Source organism: Saccostrea echinata, unplaced genomic scaffold (genome assembly GCF_033153115.1).
Source record: "Saccostrea echinata isolate AGI-Se365-2 ecotype Australia unplaced genomic scaffold, CSIRO_AGI_Sech_v1 ptg000033l, whole genome shotgun sequence".
Lineage (NCBI taxonomy): Eukaryota > Metazoa > Mollusca > Bivalvia > Ostreida > Ostreidae > Saccostrea > Saccostrea echinata.
The window spans coordinates 24,911,639-24,937,377 of NW_026889782.1; the positions used below are offsets into that span (position 1 = coordinate 24,911,639).

Sequence of the window (25,739 nt, forward strand, 5' to 3'; positions counted from 1 at the left end):
TAATCATCTTTGTCACTATATATATGTGTATGTAAGAGATTGTGGGATATATATATATAGAGAGAGAGAGGATATCCCTAAAATATCTTGTTCAGAATCTCATAAATCGTATATCGCAGTGCGTCATTAATATGCAATATGACCCCAAAATACTTGAAAAGTAATAGTTACAATTTTATATTGAATCCCCCAAAACTGTTCTTAATGATTCATTCTATTTTATACATATGTAAATATACATATATATTATTTATATCAAATATTAATTCTTATGTCTTTCATTGTGAAATCCAGGACATGATATATATAGCATGTGATAATATTGTGGGTCATAATATTCATAAATAGAGCATTGTGCGATGTATATACTTTATCCCACAATGCTCTATATATATGAAAATAATGACCCACAATGATATACAACATTTTTAATCTTATCTCAAAAATTATATTATATATTATATAAGGACCATATATAACGCTTAAATCATGAATATGACATAGCTATTCAATGTAGAAATGCGAGATCCCACAAACCTGTTTAGAAGGTCGGTGCCCACAAACAACCTCATATACCTATATATATATATATATATATATATATATATATATATATATATATATATATATATATATATATATATATATATGGTTGTGCCATTTAGGAGACCGCTCATATTTATATATTGGCATTAAGTAGCCTCGTAGAATAAGTGGACCAAAACCGGTCGCCTTAACATTTTGACCCTCTCTGAACAGAAAATTAATGACTTTTTAATATTAAATTGACAATAGTTAATTTTAGTTTAGTATATTTTTGTCCCTTAAATACAAAAAATATGCCAAAATTTTATGATTATAGAAATTTTTAAATTTAAATTTCAAGCAACGTATATATTGGTATTATTATATATCGTCATTATGTAGACCAGCTAAAACTTGCAAAATTAAATAAGATCTGCTATATATGTCTTATTTCTCCTAGTATTTAGTTTTAGATATTGTTCTCCCACTAATTTTGGGTATGTACAATTTGCTAAATAGAATAAAACTTTTTACGAGAAAATGAGCTTTAGAGTTTCGTGTTCATCAACTTCAAGGTTTTCGTGCGCAATGCCTTCCGAAAATTTTCGGAAATCCTCGGTATCCTTTACGACCTTCGGAGAAATAGGAGTCAGACAAAATTTTGGTAAGTAATAACAAATTATGATTTTTTAAAAATACTTATTCATGATACATTGACTATATATTATGCACCCAATATCTTGCGGTTAACGTCTGGTATTTATTCATTGATAAAGACTTACGTATACTTATTAGCATGGAGGAAATTCGAATTGTAGTTTACCAACAGCGTGGTTTCAACAGATCGTTTGTTTGTTTTGAACATATTTTATTGACATAAGCAAATGGATCGGAAACAAGTTCTTACAACTTACTTGTTCCTAACAATTGATTACATGTACTTGAACAAAATAATTGTAATCTCTGCTTATTCATAAATATATACTGAATAGCATAATATTAGGCTGGTGGTATCGTTCTTGCGGAGATAAATTAAATATTCGATAATTTACCTGAAATACTAACTCTAATTTCCTATTATATGTGGGGTAGGGTTGGGTTGGAAATGGGAGTAAGGTGTTTCTAGGTTCAAACTTTTTTCACAGCCTAATCCAACCAGCCTTTCCTGAACAATTTTAATAGTAAAAGATTAATTGGGGGAGGGGAGGAGCCCCCCCCCCCCTCCAACCACGATATCACATCTCTGATGTCTATGGCAGCGGATACATACATGCATATATGTACATACAAATTTATGTATCTGACAGCATCCCCCTTAGATTTCTTGTACATAAAACATAAAGTTGATTTGGACAAGCCCAATATAGCAACAATTTTGAAATATCTTCAAAAATAAAGAGGAATTAAGGGCTACAAACTGCTAAAAAATTCAAAGGGACCAGATTAATATTTTTGATCGGGTTAGAAGTGGGGTTTGGGTGCAGGATGTGTGGAAATATTTTGTGGTGTATATTCCATATAGGCAAAAAGGCTGTAGGCTACACATCAATTTTTTAAGGATAGAAATTTGGTTGAAAAGGGGGGAGGAAAGTTGATGATAAATGTTATCTATTAATTTCATTTTGTTGCAAATGCCAAAAAAAAGAAGCATTTTTGACAATGCGCATTTTTGTACCCATACTTACAGTCTAACTTTCTGTTTAATGACAAAAATATTCCTACAACTGGAAATAAAAATTAAGCCAAAATTCAAGTATTATATTAGGTCTGCATCAGCCTCCTTGCTTACCCATTATTTGCGCCTCAAGTTAACTCTGTGACATCACACTAGCCGACACATTACATGTAGTAGAAAGTAATAATATTATTATACACCAATGATATTCTAAACAATCTATTACACTGTACCTTTTGGCATGAATGGAGGATTAATTAACAGGTTATATCAGAGATGAGCATATCAGTTAATAGTTATATGTATTACACTTTCCATGATTGAGTAACAAAAGATATACTGTGTAATTCTTGCAATATTTTTTCTATAATAGTAGACTCAGTTAACATCACCACCGTTAAAGAGTTTCGATCTACAGCACTGCTGATTTAATTTCTCAGATTTTATTAGAGATCTACAAGTACCTTTACAGGTCACTTAATTAGTACATGTATCTCAAATTTAATTGGGCAAATGAGAATTTTGTCTTTAACAACTTAAATGAATCAAAAATGTATTGCATGTTCAACATGTTCAGGGTAAATTATTTCCTTTATCATGAATTTATTCTAATTTTATGGGAGAATATATTTATAATTATGAAAGTACTAGTAAATCAGTCTACACATAAGTAAGAATTACCTCAACTATTTGAATTACTTTGCAGAATTTATTGCATTGTCTTTATTACTTAACAATCATGTAAAACTTTATTTCATGGCCGTAGGAACGGGGGGGGGGGGTGCCCCCAATAATTTTGCTGAAATATAGAATACTAAAGAAAACATAGCTACTATATGCTTGTGCCCCCTCAATAAAAACGCCTGATGACTTTTTTTTTTTTTTTTAAGCTTGTCAAGGAATTTTTTGTTGTTAGTGCCCCCCAAAGAAAATGCATGGCTGTCCCCCCTCCCCCAAACTGAAATTGCTTCTTACGGGCCTGTATTTATTGATTATTTTTTTTTAATGTTTCATTTATTTATAAACCTATTAAGTGTTTCATTTTGAAAAGAAATATTAGAAGATAATCATAATTTCAGAAAGAAGTTGAAATTAAATAATAAAAGAGACCCTAAGAAAAATTGCTTGTTGTCATTGTCAAGCTTGAACAAGTCCTGATTCATATGAAACAGATCCTGATCAATTTAAGCAGAAACATATAATGAAAAAAAATACTGTTTATCTTATGCAGTTGCCATGGAGAAATTAACTTGCTTATACTCTCAATTTAGCTATAAAACCATATAACAAGCAATAATTTTTTTTTTATTTTAATAAAATTGTTATGCAGAGTCTACATATATTACTTGTATATCTACATATGTAGATTAGAAACTTTCGGTCGGGTTCAGTTTAATTTTGATCGGGTTAGTTAATACATTGTTGAGTCTTTTGATCAGCATGGACATGGTTTGATGGTATGATAATATTTTTACAGTTTCAATTTCTAAACTTTCCAGGAAAGTTTAATTCCTGCATTTTGTACAATGGCTATATATATGCCGTATATTTTCCCATGAATTTTTTTTTGAAATTATATTTTTAAAATTCTGACAAGATTTCTGAGGAAATTTTTAACTGCCTAGGGTGAGATTTATGACAGTCTGAGACATTTTAAACCAAGTCTCTGAATAAATTAGATTTTGTTGACTTGTTTGCATTTATGCATTTATTTTTATTATAGTGTGTTCGGTACCACATAACATGCAAGAATACCTTCTCCGGTATGTTGGAGAGAAGATTAGCAAGAAAAAATCGCGTGAGAAAATGAGAAGTTGACAGAAAAAGATTTTTTTCATTATCGAAAGGGACATGTACAACATCCATAATGGTAAGAAAAGATAATTATTTATAGTCATATTTATTTGTTTCTATAATGTTTCTTTCGATAACTTTTCACTCATATTGAAAAGCCAGCACTTGTGAACCTCTGTACTCAGGACCCTTGAGCAATGAGTAATTTTGTTCATGCCAGCACCTAATACAACATGGGACCTCAGTTTCATTTGAACACCGGTCTCCACATCCTGCAGTGGGATTCGAACCTGTGATGTTAGGATCAACTCCTTTATCTGTGACTCTAAAGCAAACACTTAAACCACTGCGCCATGCAAGCAGCTAGTCATACATGTATTCCTTAGGCCTTATGATGTGAGCTAGCATTATTTATGAAAATTACATGTGCTGTAGATCATAGGTTGCTACATAGTTCTTTGTGTGTTGCGCTAAAAAAATATGGTGTTCATCAATGATTCATTTTGGTGTGCATCCTGCGTAAAGTATGCACAAATTTTGCTCAGGACGCATTATTTTAATAAATGTGCATCCCAATGGACGCAATAAATTTATAGAAGAACGTGTATTATTTGGTATAATCCGATTTTAAACTTGACCGATTGCATCATATCCATGTGCTAAGCGATATGCATGAACAATTTTAACAGGTATATATAAGGTTGCCAACAACAGGTCAGATTTCACAATTGCAGCCAATAAACCAGCAATTATCAGAAAATATTTGAAAGTTAGATAACATAGTTCGATTATCACTGATTATGTCTATACTGTGGAACATTTCTGAAGCGAATACTATGTAAAAGCTATACATGTAACCTGTATCATTTTTTTGTTTTTGTTTTTTCCTTACAAGCTAAGAAGTTTAAAATTTAATCATTTTTATTTCTGACTGTTTTTTTCATTTCTTCTTAAAATTTCTTTGCTTCATTCTGCTTCTGTGCATTTTATGACTGATACATTACAATGTGTGAGATCGTATGTACGATCTAAAAGTAGAACCAAAGTGCACAGTTGACAATATATTATATTTATGACACAAAATCATGTAGTCTTACTTGGACAATTGATAGTAAAATTATAGAACTACTCACAGCAACAATAAAGCATTTGCTCTTTCGTGAAATAACTTTTTATATTTCACCAGAATTTCCTCTGTAATATCTAATATATGACCCTTGGATTTGGATGCTCTGATTTTGTCATGGGACTCATTGTTGTCATTAAGGGGGGTCCTTTGGACCCATGATAACCATTTTCAAAATGAATCACTAGTTCATAGGTCTGGGACTAAAAGTTTATGAGGACATAATATCTTAATATCACCCACCCATTATCATCTGATCAGCATGATCAGTACTATTAAGCAGGAAAACAAATATTTGAAGAGACATACTGTAAAAATAATTTTGTAAGATCTTGGAAAACATGTAATTTTGGAAGTAGATTGACATATAAGTATATAATTTTTTTTGTGGATAACAGTTGATTAGGGTAGGTGGTCACTGGTGTGATTTTGACCCATTATCTGATTATTTTTCATACTTAAGTTTTGTTCGAGTATATGTCAGTGTTTGTTATGCTACAACGTTTTCTGGGTAATTTTCTCTATGGAATACCTTTTTACAAGATTTCTTCTTTTTTTTTGGAATTATTTATTGAATTTGCGAAATACATGTGTTCGACTTACAAGATATATGTGTTGGGTTATTTCTAGTTAGAACAATCTAACTTTGTCTCGGAACAAGCCCTCGATCACCACAGTTAGAATATGTCCCATATACTAGCAATGTAGCATATTGGAAAGGATCCGCTCAGAAATGATTTTGAAGAATACAAAAAAAATTGCACTGAAAATAACTATCAAATTAATCATAACAAACCTTTTTGAGATTTTATATGCCTTTTAACCTAAAAAATAATCCATAGAAATAAGAAAATTCAACTCATTTTCTCAACCTTTTTTCCTCGCTTCAAAGGACAAGGTATGATAACAGCTGAATCTGGCCCCTTATTTGATGTAAAAATCAGAACATAGTTAAAATAGTGATAGTTTGTAGTTAAGAACTAAAAATGATGCTTGTTTTAAAACCAGCACTAATTTTGATTCAAAGCTTACACGGAGACCAGAAGAGGGTGCAGAAGTAGGACAATTTCCTGAATTTTCTCAATTCTATTGGAATATCCTCAAATTTGAGATACTTTTCACTTCGGGAAACATAGAGCACAAGCTTGCCTATCTGAGATTTTTATACATAAGATGCATCTGATACTAGTATATGAAATATATAAATTTGGTAGAGGGGCAAGCTTGTGCTCTATGTTTTCTGAAACAAAATGTGCTGTAAAATCGATGAAAATTTGCATAAAATGAGAAAATTCGGAAATTGACATATTTTCTGATCTTCCTGTGACCTGTATGTATCACATAACTTAGAACCAATACTCATTTTCTGGCAGGGGTGACAACAGGTTTCTATTGTTAAACTGTTGTATCATTCTAAACAACACCCCAAACCAGGGGCCAAAAAGGGGTCTTCGCCTATCTTGTCCTTTACACGCCATGTTGAATTCGGAACTCTCTGGATTGTTCATAGAAAATGCAGTCAGTTCGAGTTATCGAACTTGCTTATTTTGATAAATTGCCAATACACGGAACGAATTCTATCTTTAAACCAGGTCTGTAGGACAATATCATTTTAATGATTAGAACATTCTAATCTAGGTTATTGAGATCACAGCAACAATATATAAACAAAATTAAAATTGAAATTATAATTCGCATCATCTCTTTTAAAAAAGAAAATATAAATTCATATTATTTTGTAAAACCAAAAAATATTGGTTTAAATATACTGACAATAAAAAAAGGAGACAATAATTCTCAAATTATGAATAACTTTAAAACATTGAGTGCACCTACAAGCACAGATCCCATGATTTGTAATATAATGCACACACAGGCATGTAAACTGAAGTATATCAAACATACAGATTTTCACTGATTAGCTAATATACATGTAGAACTAGTTTCAACTAAATACTCGTACAAATACAAAAGAAAAAAATAATTATTTTCCAAGCAAATAAAATGAAGAAATTAAAAGTTTTTGATTTTATTTTGATTTAAAAATTATCAAAGAATATTTAAGTTGAACTTCATGAAAAAGAAAAGCTGAAATCAAAATATTTGTATCAATTTAAATGTCATGCTTGATAAATTTTGGAAATACTGACAGATACACCCTTGCATAACACATATACATGACTAAAATTGTAAATTTTTAGAGACTTTGGATATGCATGGTGTCAAACTTTGTCTCATTTTAATATAAAATGAAAAAATTATAACCGATTAAAGATATTGTGATCTGTATTGTAGCATAAATATTGTGATACCTGATATAGTATATTAGATATAGAATAGTAGACGAAAGTGTATTATCCCAGCCCTTTATATTTGCAGTGCAGTATAAAACAGTTCAATTATATAATAATGAAGTCAAGAGAATATGGACATGAATATATGTAAATTAATAGATTTTGTTTTCATTTTTGCAGGTGTGTCTGATGGAATTTGTCATTTCATTAATAAATAATGCTGATAAAGATGCAAACTTAGCAATTGTGCCTAAAAAGTGACAGCTTTGACAAGGAAATATATCCATATATAACAGTTACTGGTACTGTCTGAATGCAGTGAAAGGATCCAGATGAACAGATGAAGAGATTAAGTACAATGTACATCAATTACTTGGATGAAGAGAATCTGCAACATGGGGTAAGGTATATTTGCTGCTTTATTAGTTATAAACTGTAAATAAATTGTTAGCAGAAAATAGACACAAAAGCTTTAATTAAAGCAAATCAGGGGTAAATACTAACTTTTAAAGCATGCAGATACTCAGTGATAGACTGATAGTTTGATAGTATCATAAAAACCAAAAGAACTTCAGTGACTTTGAATTCCTGATAGCCCTAGCTGTTAATGAACTAGTTGCCCATTACAGCCTTTGGCTGCTTATGGAGTCATGACGTGATTGTTGGGGGAGGAGGAAATGAATTCCCAGTGGAGATGGGTATGAAGGTTAAAAATAGGGCCACAAAGAACCAGGTTATGGTGAGGCAGACTTGCCTCCTTACATTTTATTGTAATTATTTAACCCTTCACTCTTTATGAGTGAAATAATTCTCGAATGGGACATAAAACAACACTCAATCAATCGGTCACACTTCACTCGCTGTTCACAGCACTTGTTGCTTTGTACTGGGCACTACTGGCTCACTTAAGCAGGTTAAGTTCAGTTTGGTGTTTACTAGTCATGATAAATAAGTCTGAAGAACATTTTTTGTGAGTCGACTGCACAGCAGTGCAACACCTGAGGTTCAATTTACCTGGCATCTGTCTGTCTGTCCATCTGTCACACCTTATATCTCAAGAATTGTAAGAGGTTTAATTGTTTTTGATATTTGGTTAATATTTTGCGTGGCACTCTGACTTTTTTTAAATACCATGGTTGCCAATCTTGTGACCCTTGAACTTACCTTTGACCTACTTCTAAAAAAGTTTAAAGTGCCAATATTCAGCATATTTTTGATAATTTAAAAGAGGTAAGTCTATGCTATTAATAGCATGTGCACAATTTATCATAAATTATAATGAAAAATACCAGCGTTATAGTTCACTTGACTTTGACCTTTGTTTTACTTTTCAAAAAATATTTTGAATGGTTAATTTAACTTAAATGTTTTGATTTTCTAGAAGTAGTGTTTTGATAATTAGCATTGATGAGCTCATGACACTCTACTTTGAAACTTTTTGATATCCAGTTATCACACAAACTAAAACTTAAATCCTTTGAAAACAAATCGGGATCAGTATACCACAATGGGTGGTAATGTAGACTGACAATTGCAGTAAAGACAGCCTGAAATCTTTTCAGAAAAAAACTGTTGAAAAGATTATTGACCATTATATGGTGACGTCTCTATTTTAGTGAAAAATTCTTAAACAGGATATAAAATGACATACAATTAAACAATCAATCCAACTACTGAGTGAGCTTTCTAGCTTGTGAACTACCAATTACAGGTAAACTTCGGTATCTCGACATCACATATGTCGACAACCTGGGATATGTCGACATCCTTCCGTGGTCCCGGCAGTATTTACTATATAAATGATTTGCAAAAACTCTGATATGTCGACCTCGTTAATGTCGACAACCCGGGTTATCTTGACGTATATTTACAGTCCCAAGAGCAAATGTCGACATCGGCAATTTTCTGCTCTACTGAACCTAACTGTTTGTCAGATAGGGTCGCTCGTCACGCACGGACGACTCCGGGTATCTCGACGTCGTCAAAGTTTCACACCTTTCACACCCATGTTTTGACTGCACGCTGCTTAATTAATTTCATAGACTGTGTTTGTAGGTGAATCCAAAGCCCCTTCGGCATCTTTGAGAAGTTAATTGAGCTTGGGTAATATCATTACTAAATCTACATGATTCTGCCTAAATGTACAGAATGTTATTTATATCGAAACATAACATAACTTTTAAATTTGAAAAAGATAACTAAATTATAATGAATAAAAAACACACTGAAAATTTCAAACTAAGGAATTAAAAAAATGTTTTAATGATATTTGTAGTTAAAATGTATTCAACAGGAAACAATCCGATTAACGACATGATTGACCGAATCAGCTGTAATTCGTGCATCTGTAACATCACTACGTTAGTTTAGATACATAAATCTCTTTAAAAAAATTAATTTTAATGTATATTCTTCCAGAATAGAATAAGAAAAAAAATAATCTGCATTTAATTTTTTTTTACCGTATATCGGATGTCGACTTTATACGGTTCGAAGTTTATAGAGCACATTTCGTATCCTGTTCTGACGAAAAGGCAACTTACACGCGAATGCAGCTCAATGCTGTAACTTTGTTCTGAAACTTTGTGAATTTAGAAAGATTTCGATAAAGAACACGTTTAATAAACTAGATTTTTAAAATAACTTCTTAGATTTTTAATAAAAATAGAGGGAATTCTGAAATATGTTGAGCTACAGTCTATATTAAAGTCATGTAAATATGATATGCTTGGCTGTTTTGCTATGCAATGAAATCTTGGATGTCAAGTCTCAACTCTGATATCTCGACACCTCGAATATCTCGACATTTTCCGATGGTCCCGTCGATGTCAAGATAACGAAGTTTACCTGTATGTCCAATTGGAAGTAATATTTGAATATTTTAAAATGTGATTGTACATTGTAGGAAATAATGTTCCTATAGAAAAGTCAAAGAATGTATACATGTGAGATTCTGAAGTAGCCGTACATGATGAGTAGGAATTTGAAGTGAATTATGGGAAAAGGTATGTAATCCATTAGTTTGCTTTAAAGTTAGTGATTTTAAATCTGAACACACTGTGTAAAAGGAATTTTTCCGCCATATTCCTTTATTCACGCTATATTGTAGGGTCCCTATATAAGCCACTCACTTAGTCACTGTTCAGTGTAATCTGTTGTCACCTGTCTGTATAGACAGACTGACGTATGCTACATAGCTCTGGGTAGCGACAAAAAATTACTGTGTACTTCTTTCACGGCAGGAGAGAAAGATGCCAATGAAACTTAGTACAACAGTCGCACAGGTCAGTGCAGTATACAAACATACACAAGTACACGTAACTGCAATAAAATAAATGAACAAAGGCAATGCAAGATAACCAGTATGAGCATGTGTCACCATTCCACTCCGATACCTGTGACAATAAAGCAGTCAGGTGTAACAAATGCGAAGAGTATACCCTGGTGCTGATATAGTAGATGATATATAATCGAATATGGTGTATGCCTATTTATGAGATGTGTTCAGCTTTAATTGATTGTTTTTCTCTGACTATATGTACCATAGGTCATAGTCATTTATGGTATATACAGTGGCGCCATGTTTATCCGAACACTTCACCTTCCAGATGCTATTTTTTGGGAATAGATTTTTTCCATGTCATTCTGTCTCATTAATCCAGAAATTCGTGTTCCACATCCGAACGGTCGATTTTTACTACAAAACGTAATTTATAGTTCATTGAAAAATGACTCATTTATCCGGACGGTAATTTTTCAAGAAATGACTTTTTCATACTTATCTTCAGGGGTTGAAATTTTCTTGGAAATCCCACTAGCCCAGGGGCTACTGATTAGGAAAAAATTACTAGCCCAAATAAGAAACAGTTCAAAATTAATCAATATTATTTTTAACAAACTTAAGCCAAAGAGGCGTCCGGATAAACAAGGCACCACTGTATATATCTATAATACATGCATATAAAAGTACTTGCTATTAACAGTGAGTACAGTAAAATTTTCCCATTAAATATATTAATTTTTTCTATGTGGTTTACTTTATGCCCAATTATCAGCAGTTTCCATAATTGCCATATTTAAGTATAAGAACTAGGTTGCTATAGCAGACAAAAGGTAAATATAAAAAATCTAAAGTGCAAGGTACTTTATCACTGATTGAATGTTAATTAGGGCCTGCATGAAATGTTAAAGCTATATAGGATTCACATTGTCCATCTTTATGTCTTTCAGCCAGCAATTAACACTTCAGTTGTGACACAATAAACAAGTTTTAGTTTATGCAGTGTAATACTATACAGGGTATTGATGCATACAGTAAATGAGATCATTAGAATGGTGTATTTATATACTGTATATACTTGATATCAACAATTTTTCTCAGTGGTCTACTTTATGCCCAATTATAAGTGGTCTCCTCAATGGCCATATTTAAGTATAACATATGTATAAGTACAGGTTGCTATAGCAGACAAAGGTAAATATAAAAATCTAAGTGCAAGGTACTTTATCACTGATTGAATGTTAATTAGGGCCTGCATGAAATGATAAAGCTCTATAGGATTCACATATTGTCCATCTTTATGTCTTTCAGTCCAGCAACAATTCAGTTGTGACACAATAAATAAGTTTTAATTTGATATGCAGTATAATATAATACAGGGTATTGATGCATATAGTGAATAAGATCATTAAAATGGTATATTTATATACTGTATATACTTGATATCAAGGGTTAATTCAATTTACTCAATTTTTCTCACTGGTCTACTTTATGCCTAATTATAAGTGGTCTCCTCAATGGCCATATTTAAGTACATGTATAAGTACAGGTTACCATTGAAGACAAAAGGCATATACAAAACTCTAAAGACCATGATACTTTGATACTGACTGAATGCTGATCTGGACCCTTGAAAAGCACTTAGTCTCATTTATATGACAATGTGTGGTTTGATATAAGTTAACTGAATTACCTAGGTAACCATGGTAACATATTTCTATCTGTTTTTGGATGTTTTTGCATAAGGAAGAGATTGCAAGGGTCCATGAAAAAAATCCGCTCTATGAATTTTTCTCATTTTTACATATAATTTGCCTTACGTTAATGGTATCATAATATGAAAATGTCAACCAAGGTCATCAGGGTTATAAGAAAGATATGGTTGCCATGGTTACCACCGTTTTTCAATATTTTGATATTTATGTAGTGAAATTTTAAGTATGCCATACAGGTTTCAAAATTGAAACAAATTAAATAATTTTCACCAGATATTAAATAGTATGTTTTATATTCATTGAAAATAAAAATTGGATCGGAAACTATTGATAGATGTAGTAATGCCACAGTCGCTTTGGGGAGTAGTCATTGTAAATTTACAGTAATATTTTCACCCCAAGAGCAGTTTTCAACGTCTTGAATAAAAACTGCCCAATGAATTTTCCTAAAATTAATATATTTTGTAACAATTATTATAAGTGACTTATGGTTAAAAAATGAAGTGGGGTCATCACATTCTTTTTTAAGCTACATGCATTTCAATACCCCCCCCCCCTTCCTATATATTTAAAGATTTCATAAATTTTAATCTGATGGTTTGTTGCTGAACCTCTAATATGCATAATCTGTTAAAAAACTATAGAAAATACGTATAGATTAATAAATATTTTTTTGGGAAAATCTTATGGTGGTTGCTCATTTTATACGTAGAGCAGAATGATAAAAGTATCATGTACTACCTGATACGAACAGTGTACACAAAAAAACAACAATATGCATATATTTTTTTTTTATTTTCCCATCTCCAAAATATTCATTCCGTTATTATATCAATATAGATATATATATTCTAAACCACTGCACAGTGGTCCAAGGGCAAAATTGTTCATGCTCTGAACACTCATCGAGTTCTACGCACTGTGACTTGGAATCGGAAAGGGGGGGGGGGGGTAGTCAGTTGAACACATTGAATGAAAAGGTTATTTCAGAGAACTTGTACCTGCAATATATACCGTATATAAAAATCCTAGCTATTTTATTTGACAAATTTTATTGATTTGCTATTCAATATTTACATTTGTGAATATTTTTCCTTCAGATTCATTGCAAGTTTGAAAACAATTCATTTTCTCTTGAACTAGGTAAGCCTACATATATCTCCATTGTGACGTCATAATGCCACACTTGACGTCAAAACTATAGTGCAAACTGTTTTGTTTCAAAAATAATTAGTATTGTTGAATGACATTTATAAATTTGCGCTTTATGCTCACGCGGTTCATAAAATATGCTGAGGTGAAGCGTCTTTGTTCATGTCCTCGTGAATTTTAAAAAATTAAATTCATTTTTCAAATATATTCCTGTGAGCATGATGAGTTGAAATGTTTTTTTTTTTTTTTAAATGTAACGTTATATATATGCTAAAAATAATTTTCCTGGTACCTCCGTAGTACCTCGATTGTCAGAGTTAACCTCTCTTAGTTTCGTCTGTCATTCTTACACGCCTATTTTTTGCTAGATTTGTGAAAACTTGCAAAACGAAACTTTAACTGGTCTATAGATACACGTATATATGAAAATCGCATTCGTTTATCTGTTCATCCAAATAGGCCTATATTCATTATAATCACTTAGAAAATCACACCGTCTTGAAGTTTCTAGGAAATGAATATCTATCTATCCATAGATGTAGATCCTATAGTAAAGAAACCGATCTCAAATAAAATTCTAATATTTTAAATAAAACTAGAGGACATAAAAATCCAGATATGAATTAAATTTATTCATGAAATAGATTTCAGTGTTCAGAACTACGACAAAAGGTAGATGTGTCAAAAGGAAAAAAAAAAAAAAACACAGGGATAAAAAAAAATTGCGTCGACGCTTAACAACACTTTATCTTATTCTTTTTCTGTTTTAAAAATATTGCCACGAAAATTTTTTGTCATGGGCGTAATCATAATCCTTATTCAGCTGTTATTCCGGAAATGGTTACCGTAAATCTTCTTTTTTTAAACATCACATGAGTTGATCACGTGACGCCTTGCAATCGCCTCCATAAGCAAGGGCTTGGGTCATGCATAAACTTTTCACATTTTTCAACTTCTTCTGAAGAACTACTGGACAAGTTTAAACCAAACTTCACAAAGTATCTTTAGAATAAGGATGGCAATGATTAACTGGTTTATTAACTATTAAGAAAGATCATAACCAGTTAAAATTTTCATAACCAGTTTTGTAACCAGTTACAATTTACATACTAACCACTTAGTAGATACAGTAGCTGCAACGTTATTGTTGACAACTTACACGAACGATCACGTTAGACGAACGATTCCGCACGATTCACACACGATAAAATCTGTTACACGAACGATCCTTCACACACACGATTCTACACGTTACACGATCTTACACGATTGCTAACGGAAACGCACGATTCTTCACGCAAAATAGTTCAAATTCTTTAGGAATGGATATTTTCAAAAAGAAATAAGGCTTAATACTTATTTTAGATTTCAAATAATGATTGATTTTATTTCATCGACTTTGAAAAATGAAAAAAAAAATAGAAATGGATATTTCTGGAACTAAATACATGTAAGATTTATGAATTATTTTAGATTACAAAAAATTATTTATGTAATTCTCTGACTTTAGAAAACTGATTTTTTTTTTGTTCTATCAGAAGATGTACATGTAGGTGGACCGTGAGTTTTGATTGAATTGGATTTCATAATATGCAGAAAGGGATAAGTTTGAAAAAAATGGCATGAAAATGAATTAAATTATAAGTTATATCCACATTTCAATTTGTGAATCTCTAAAATCAACAATTATTTTACAAATCATTTATTTGCAGAAATTAAAAAAAAATAATCAAAAGTAACCTCCAGAGATAACGCTGATAAATGAAACCCCGAGAATCATGTCGTGTAAATGTACATTCACCGACTAAATACTTATGTAAGCATTGAGAATTATTTATTTGTAAAAATGTTTATTTTTGATCTATTGATTTTAAAAATATCTTGACCATAATTAACAATAAATATAATTAACATCAGAGAAAAAAATCAAAAATCTAAGTACGGTTTATCAGAAAAAAAATCATGCTATTTGACGAGAACACAATATTGTACGACTTACTATATTGTTTATTTCCAAGCGATAATTAGTTCATTCTGTTTTCAGTTATGTAAATCGCGCTTCATTTCTTTTTAATTTGGATTAAAAAAAAAAAAAAACAGACAAGTGAAATGCTTGTATAACAAAAACATTCCAATAAAAACTTTCAAAACAAAATTTACACGTTTCTTAACGCACGATCACGCATGATTAAAACCGCAAACGATTGAGTCTGATACACGCACGATCTCGCACGTTACACGAACGATCACGCATGTTACATGAACGATTCTACATGATTCTTTTGTCAACAATAATGTTGCAGCCACTGTAGTTGGGATGGCAATCGAATACAGAATTGCAAATCGGTTAACCGCAAAATGTTCCGACCAATTAACCGGTTAATTGTATCAAACTACACAATGTCATTTTCTTGACTTTTTTCAAGTACCTCTATTCCTATGCACAAGAAGTCTTTAAAAAAGTTGTTAGAGGTCAAAATCATTCTATTTGTCTTTCTTGATCATAAAACTACGCACATATTTTTTTTCAATAGACAAGAAAAAATTCAGAAAACCATAAACTATGCCTGAGATATCGTGGATAATTTTCATGAGCGGATGTCACACAAGTTCATTCTTCATTATCACCATAATCAAAACTAAGTCTAAATTGTATCACTTAAGGGGAAGAAGGACCTTGAGCTGAAAAAATACTTGTCATTCAATTTTTTTCATATTTTGTGTATTTCTAATTTAGTATGTCCCACATATCTTAAAGCAGTTATATCAGTAGGTTTCTGACCTTATTTTAGAGATATTGATTGACAAATACTATGCCCTGCAGTATCTTAGTGGAGTTTTAATTCTTCATGTTTCCGGGCCCAATACTCTGTCCATAATGGGATTTTTTAAGCATATATAAAAAATATGCAACTGGACATGTATCTCTTAAAATATTTCAGAGTATGAATAGGTTTAAAATTCGAAAAAGCAATTTTATCCTGTCACACCGCATCTGGATAAGGAAAATTACGTACTTTTTGAGACAACTTAAGCAACAAAAAAAAACGTAATTTACAAAAAATTCTATCATTCAATATTTTTAAATTTATGTTGAAATGCAAGTCCTTCAAATTATTGGTTAACTGTAAAAATTTTGAATGGTGAAGCTGACCTCAATATTGCACAGGACATCATTACAGAGGACATAAGCATGACAAAAACGTGTCATATTTACATTTCTTGAGTACGGGAAAAACCAACTATGACGTCACACGTAAGCTAAATAAGCAAAATAAGATATGCCTACATAAGATTTCTGTCATCAGCCATGCAATCATAATTTTTATGTTCCCCGTTTCTCAAAATATTTCATCACATACTGATTATGACCTGATTTTACATAATAATACCGCCCCTGTATTCACCGAGTATGATCTTGCTGTACTAATAAATCGTGTATGACGTCACCGACTTGTTGGACGCGCAGTTTAGGGAAACAGAGGAGTGGATCAATCTTTTTCATAATTTGTTAATGTTTACATGAATGTTAAAACTTTTTACTTTTTTATATAAGATGGCAATTTAAGTTAAAAAAAAATGTCAAAAAATTATACAAGAACTGATGCTTTACACGTTTTGGACTTATATAAACGGAGATTATGACGTAGATAAAAAGAGTCATGTGACCATGTGTCCTTCATCCCCTTAATTTACAATCTTATGTTTGTATTATAATCTAATGTGATAGATAACTGCAAAAGATACACACACACCAATTCATGATGCTCAACGGTGATTATTATCATTAAAGAATTAGAGGACAGTCGGGGTAACGACATGATGTTTTAACAGTAATTAACATATCTCAGACTGACCAATTACCCCGCAATTTTAATCTGGAGAGCCATAATGACCTCCCAATCAGCCTTAATAATAAATGAAAACGCTAAATTAAATGTTTAGGTAGGAATTTCTATTTTGAAAGTGAATTTTAGTACATTGCCTTCAGTTTTACATGTATTATAATTTTTTTACGACTAATCGATTGCAGATTTTCTAATCGATTGCCATCATTCCAACCAAGTAATCAGTTAACCGGTTAGAAATTGCCATCCCTAGTAAATAGTTTTTGTCAATGAGTATTTGTATTTACTTTTTCAATAATATTTTCATTTTTTGAAATAAAACTTGTAACATGTTTCAAACTGAAATGTGACAATCAAGCAGTTACCATATCTTGCCGAATATAATATGCATTGGTTTAAATATGCACCCCCTTTTTCAGCCTGATAACTTGGGGAAAATTGCAGCTCGGTTGTAAAGATTATTTGCTACAAAATCTTATTTCGTACAGGGCACAAGTTATTTAAACATTAAGATTTTAACAGACTTGAAATTTCTTTGACAATAACTTAAAGATAAGTCACTTGACATATGTGTTGTAATCAACACACACCCAAAACTTAAAAAAATGAAGAACGAAGGTTATAAATCCCAATAAATGTGTTAATTTTCCCAATAGTAATTTCTCCCAAAAATTAAAGAAAATATAGCTGGATATATACCGGTAATAACTTAACTTGCTATTCATATTCCTCTGTTTTATAAAACAAATTTAGTTGATTACGAAGACCGGAAACCCAATATATATGATTTTAAAGTACGTATAATGGTTATTCCAAAATTTCCTAAAAGGTCTTTATTTTCCCAATCTTCCCAAAAAGCAGTGTGAAAATGAAAACAATTATATGTACAGCAAATAAGAAGTGCCCTATCTTGTCAAAAATGTGATTGGAATAGATAGACCATTTCTTTATCCAGGTGAATATCATTACCGCTACATTTTCAAAATGGTTATTATTTACCGCTACATACTCATTACCGCTGCAAAAAATGTACACATTACCACTACATTTAAAAGTTTACATTACGAATACATTGCCTCTTTCATTAGCCAATGGATTATGCATGTACAGATTGATACAAAGTACATGTACAACATATCCAAGCATAAGACCTTTTTCCACTGCTCACCATGGGAGACGAAAGTAGGGCTTAACAGGGTGGCTTTTTCCCACTTTTTTATTAGTCCCCTACCGGTGAAACCAGAGGAAATTATAGGTTTCCTCTGAGTCTGTCCATCTGTCTGTCTGTCCCTCTTTCAGTCTGTCCCATTTGTTTTCCGCACTTTTTTCTAAACGCTTGCAGATATTGAGCTGAGTTTTGGTATGTTAGTGTATCTTGATGAGTTACAGTTCAAGTTTGCATTTTGTTATGCTTCTGAATCAATGATTTTTAATGGAATTGTGGCAATTCAATTTTTAGTAGGAACCAGATTACACTTGCCGGTAGGGGACTAGTATTGCTAATGCAATACTCTCAAAATGCTTGTTTAATCTTAATTATAGTAGGTATTTAAGTATGCAAGTACAATACTGTACATATAAATGCTTGTTCAAAATAAAGTTTTTCTCGTAATTTCAGCCCAACGCAACAGAAACTAAAAATTCAAGAACCTATTGGTAATTAATCTGATGTTTTTTAAATAGATTGATCGAAAGTACATGCAATATAATTCATACTATATAAAGGTGCAGTGTTTAATTGATTTGTTACTAAAAATAGCAATGACCATATCACCAATGCTAATGTAGTGGTAAATATTTTTAATATTTAATAAGTTCCACATTTTTTTTTCACAGTGAAATGGTAAAAAAGAAACTGCTAGCGCTACTGTGCAGACTACCATCAATCAACATGATCAACAAAATCAAGTAATCCTTCTGAGTAAGTGACCTGTAGTATTATCTGTTTTCACCTAGGCCAATATGAGAAGGATGAAAGTTATTATACTCAATACACAAGTTTGGAGATTGTAGCTCTTCAACAAGAGAAACACAAAAAGAAGCCATATCCGCATGAAAGTGGCAGAGATTGTTGTTAAAGTATACACAATCATGATTAAATAAATGTCAAAATGATGGCTTAATTAGGGCCTTTTAAAATGTAATTAATATTAAAGAAAGATTATACATGCATATTATGTCAAGCAATGATGATTTTGGTGATCATATTGAGCTATACTTTAGTAATACAGGTTTTTGGATGCTTGAGTCTCTGATTGACAATATATATGTAGTTTTTGGAGACCAGGTCTTCCAATAATCTGTCAGAATTCCCATGGGTACTAATTGCAACCTGTTGTTAGGCTAGCAGACCTCTTTTTATATTCATATGAAGCAGAATTTATTTAAAATCTTGCACATGAGAAGAAGAAAACACTTGCTGTGGTCTTGAACTCGACAGTGAGATATATCGATGATATATTATCAATTAACAATAGTTATTTCCATTCATATGTCAACTATATATATTATACCCCAGTGAGCTTGAAATAAAAGATACCACAGAGTCTGACACATCTGTTTCATGTTTGGATATTATTTATTTCCATCCCTAATTAAAATTTTATAAATTGATTATGTACATGTAATATTAAATGCATGTTTCTTGGAAAGTAATGTTTTAAGTGTTTCCTTACTACTATTAAGGATTTTCATGGTATATCAGATTCTTGTTTATTATCCTTTTCTAAGTGTTACTTTTCTCTAAGCAGTAAACAGGCAGTTGTATCACTAATGATAGGTGGAGACACATATCAAGTTACCTACAGTTACAGCCAAGGTTTAATGAAGAATCATCTGGAGTCTGGCAGTGAGAGTGACAGTCGGCAGTGGATACTCACTCCTCTAAGGCACCTGATCCCACCTCGGATGTTTTTGAGGTAGAGGTTGCACTGCTCAAATCATAATTTGAATGGACTCTTTCACGGAGGTAGGAAACGTCTATTGGATGGGGGCAGTGTACTATTGAATGCAATGCATGATTGATCATTGTGGAATTTATAAGGACTGATAAGAAAGAAATCCTAGAGAAATATCTTGCTAAACATGCGCTGAACCAGCCTAATAAATTTTTGAGAGGAGCTAATCCTGTATGTTGCATTTTTTACGATACTTTTTACTAAGCGGACTTTTCTTATTAAATTCTAAATGAAAATCGTTACTTTTGAAAGTTGATAAAATACTCTAAACTTTCATTACTTGACAAATCTACTATTTGGAGTTCAATTCTTGGCAATACATTGTAGTTTCGGCATAATGATTGTTCGAATCATTCCATTGTCACCACTGTAATGTTATGCCCCAGAAATCTTGTGAGATTTAGAGCTTCCTCGACTCCCATGCTAATTAAAGAGCAGTTGTAAATTAGATAATTGCGAGATACTCACAATACTACGTACGTATTGCAAAATACTGGTACTTTTAATTCAATTCACATGTGCTCACCTTTAAAATGCATTCACAATTCTTTATAAAGTTGGTGACATTACGTATGAAAATATAAAGTCTAGTTACATGTTTAAAGTATGCTTGTGGTACATGTTTGCATTTTTTTTTCTTGAACAGTAAAGGAAGGGATGAGAGAGTTCATTGAGTGCCATAAACTTTCATTTGTATGTTATTTTTTAGAGATGGAGTAGTACACAAGCACAATTTTTTAAAGAAAGAAAAGTCAATGGAATGAAAGCCAAAGAAAAGGTGAAGTGAATTGTCACTCATTATATTTTAAATTTAATGTGGACATGGTCATTATTTTAGTTATGTCATAACCTTCTTATCAATTTTAAGCAGTGCAGACAGATGCATTTCTTATTGCTTTGAATAGAATAAATTAACAAAAAAGTTTGTATATGTTTTTTGATATAGAATTTATGTTAAAAAAAATTATCAATTACTGCAGTTTTGAATTTCAGTACACTAGAAATTTTTCTGCCCTGCCATGAATATGGCTGGGGCATATAGAGTTTGTCATGTCCGTCTTCTGTCCTTTCAACCTTCTGTCTGTCCTTCCATTCCGCTTTGCTTTTAGCTCAGTTCAAAACTAAGTTTCAAAGAAACTATTCAAGATATTTTTATCAATCTTCATATGCTGATACATATTGATAAGAGGTATTCAATTTCATCAACGTACCTTGACCTTTCCTTTAACTTTGACCTCACTTTTCTTAAATTAGTGTTTAGCTCAGTTTTAAAGAAACCATTCAAGATAGTGTAATCAAACTTCATATGCTGATACATACTGAATCAACATTTTTTAACCTTGACCTTTCCTTTGACCTTGACCGTACTTATCTTAAATAAGTGTTTAGCTCAGTTTTAAAGAAACCATTCAGGATAGCATAATCAAACTTCATTTGCTGATACATACTGATGAGAGCTATTCAACTGCATCAACATTTTTTGATCTTGATTTTTCCTTTGACCTTCACCTCACTTTTTCTAAATTAGTGTCAGACTTCATATACTGATACAGACTGATGTAAGGTATTTGACTGTATCAACATTTTTGACCTTGACATTTCATTTGATCTTGACTTCATTTTTTTTTGAAATGGTGATTAGCTCAGTGTTAAATAAACGGTTTCCATTCAAAATATTTTTATCAAACTTATTTTGCTTATGCGTATTAGTGAGAACTATTCAACTGCATCAAAAATGTATGACCTTGAACTTTCCTGTGACCTGGACCTCTCTTTTCTTAAATTTGCATTTTGCTTAGTTTTAAAGAAACCATTAAATTAATTTTATGTGAGCTTATGCACTTAACAGAATTTGGTGGGAATTTATCATCTATATCCAACTTTTTCGATTTCAATGTTAAAGAAACTATTTTAAGATATTCTCATCAAATTTCATACACTAAAAATATTTTTATGTTGCATTACTAATATGCCCAATTGGTGCAGTGGTTAAAGCTCTAGAGTTGCGGAGTAAGGAGTTGATCCTTATGTCGCTGGTTCGAATCCCACTGTGGGACGTGGAGACCGTATAAACCGAGGTCCCATGTCACAGTAGGTGCTGGCATAAAAAGATCCCTCACTGCTTAATGGCCCTTAGTGCCGAGTATAGGTCAAAATTTGCAGCTCTCCACCGGCAAGTGGTGGCGTCTCCATATGAGTGAAAAATTCTCGAGAGGGATGTTAAACAATAAACAAGCAAATAAAAATTAATATACCCTCAGCGGGGCATTCATGTCCTATGGACATATTTCTAGTTTTGCCCTCTTTTACATTTGTACATGGATATACTTTTTATTTTTGCTCTGTAAACAACAACAACAAAAACATTATACCATATAATATGCACAAGATTATATGCTAGGAATGTATTGTGAAAGATGCATTTCAGCTGACAAATGTAGCATCTTTAAGCCAGCTTTTTAAAAAATTTTCTGAATGACTTTCAGGTACTTCTTTTATATTTGCAACTCATTTATAGGGATGTATTAGTATGGTAGCCTGTCTGCCAACACCTTGTAGATGAGACTCTAGCACATATTGTGTGAAATGGTTCTCTTAATTGACATGAGAAGGTCACTATTTTTTATCAAGATAAAAATTACTTGTATGTCTTGTAATAACATTATTTAATATATCCCTTTCATAGCACACATGTTCTTTCAAAGAGAAGAAAACATTTATAATTTTTCAAGGTCAATAATCTCATGGATGAAATGCAAACTGTACTATTTGAAATAGGTGGTATAGGTATTTCAGAGTCTGTATTACATCTTGCCAGTTTATTGTTCGAGGGAATATTCTCATCAAATAAACTATGTAAAGATTTGCTTTTTAATGCAAAGTATTTTTATAAGTAATAACTTCATTTCAACTTACAATGAACAGTTAATCAATGGATCTCACTTTGTATCTAATGCATTTTTAGAACACAAATTTGTGGTTTAAAACATGTTGTAATAGTTTAATAATGCTATTCATTTTTTTTAATTGACAAGAAATGAAAATGTAATGATTATTTCAAAATAGTGTTTTATTCCTCTTATGTATATTTATAGATATGTAAAAGATTGTTATTTTTATTGATGTTATTTTTGTGTACAAAATACTAGTTATTTATTACTTTATACAAAACTAATGTTGTGAAGATTGATAATAATAGAAGGCCTTATGCATATATTGAACAGTATACAAATGTCACCAATGTAATACACATTTACAAATAAAATGAAATTTTACATGACTTGCACATATTTGCATTATTTGTTACAGTTATAACAAATCTAATTCATTGTATTTATTGTTTCCAATTTTTATTGTCTATTCAAACATGGAAAAATTATATGTGTAATGATGTTAAAGACACAAGAATATGAATTAAAATAAGACTGTATGAACTACCTTTAGATTTATGAATTCAGTAGACAGTGACTGTGACAAATGTGTATTTAGGATAGAGATCTTAGACATGAGAAGAAAAGGGGTTGTTTTACAAACTTTTTTTTGCATGGGGAAATATTGACATTTTTATACAACAACAAATGAAGTTACTGGAATTGTGAAGTCTACGTGTCTTCTGTGAGTAGACATCTTTTGAAACAAAGGTAGCTTGGGGCCAGAAATATTCTAGACCCAGTAGTAAAGGTCTTTTGCACAAGGTCATAGTCACTGTATATCAAAGTATTAAATACTTACCAATAATTGTAACCTCAGAGTATGATCCTAACACAGGTTAATACAGGTCAAGGCCATAGGGTTTAGAAATGTAATAAATATTCAGATAATCACATAATTCTGTTTGTTTATTTGTTTGTTATACATCCTTTAAGAATTTTTCACTAGTATTGAGACACCACAACTTGCTGGTTGAGGGCTGCAAATATAGACCTGTACTTTTGAGCAGTGAGAGGTCTTTTCTTGTCCCAGCATATACTGCAACAAGGGAATTTGGTTTCATTGGAAGAACCGGTTTCCATGTCCTTCATTGGGATTTGTACCTATGACTTAAGGAACAAGTCCTTACTCCACTACTCTAGAGCAAATGCTCTGACCACTGCGCCAAGCGGGCAATCACATTATTGTTATACTCGATGTAAATCAAGGCGAAGGGATAATTGTGACTTGGGGATGTATAACAACCCTGCATCAAGTTCAATTTTTGACCACTATAAAATAACTTCCAAAGATTATATTATCCTAGGGTTCATTATGCTCAGAGTATATGACATAAATTGGATATATAAAATTCTAAAATACATTTTTTTTTTTTTTTAGAAAAGTACAAGGTTATAGTTTCAAGAGGTCATATCTAGCATGTACAGGTGATTGTGGCTTAGATGATGATTCTATACCATAAGTCGTCATGTGACTACGACGTTTTAAATCAATGTGTTTCTTTGGTGGTGGATGAAATATTTTCTTAACAATTACTATCGGTCATTTCCTATATTTCCATAAGATTCAGGACATGAAAATTTGTCTACGAATAGACATCACCCTATTAGTTCCTTCTAGTTAAAATAAGGAATCATCATACTGGGTTTTAAAGTGCCTAATATTTTACTTAAGATAAATGCAAATTGACCAATAAATACTGGTATGAGAAGTACATTTATGCATGTGTAGTTTTTTATTTAAATAATTAGAAAAAAGAAAATGGTCTACATAATCACGTATATATATATATTCTGGTCTCCTTTATGCATTATATATACTTGGTCTACTTTAACCCTTCGGGATCCTCATAAAATATATACATGTCTACCTTAAACCTCCAATGTATTTACAAAATATTAAGGAGACCAGAAATGTCGTATATTTTTCAGGAAGCAACATTTAGGGCTGAGGGGGTAAAATTTTCATTATTGAAGCCTATTAGAATAAATTTGGGTGAAAGTGTGAATCAGAATGTCTCAAATAAAAGAAATGAAAAATGTCTACTTAATGCCTCAAAATAAGTGCGGTCTACTTTATGCCAAAGTCCACCTTATATATATATATATATATATATATATATATATATATATATATATATATATATATATATATATATATTTCATCACATATCACTTTTAAGTTGGGAGTCTACAAGTGACATGTACTTTCATATTTCAATTGACAGTATATCATTATATCATGGAAAGCTAGAGAATTTAAATACATGTGGAATTTTGTTTAAATAATAACCAGGAGTAGAGAAGAAGATTTTCAAAGAAATTTTGCTTTCTCACCATATAATCAATAGAGCCACCCCCCCCCCCCCCACACACACACACCTTTTCACCAGAACCCTTGACCCTGGGGCCATGAAATTCACAATTTTGGAAGAGGCATCCT

General features: G+C 31.6%; 1 long non-coding RNA gene across 1 annotated transcript; it reads left to right on the plus strand.

The window, feature by feature from the left end:
• Positions 1-3,954: 3,954 nt before the first annotated feature.
• On the plus strand, positions 3,955-21,268 carry LOC133198786 (uncharacterized). Its single transcript, XR_009722583.1, has 5 exons — positions 3,955-4,070; positions 7,595-7,814; positions 10,320-10,419; positions 19,246-19,330; positions 21,076-21,268. It is a non-coding gene; the product is annotated as an uncharacterized LOC133198786 (long non-coding RNA).
• Positions 21,269-25,739: the final 4,471 nt, after the last annotated feature.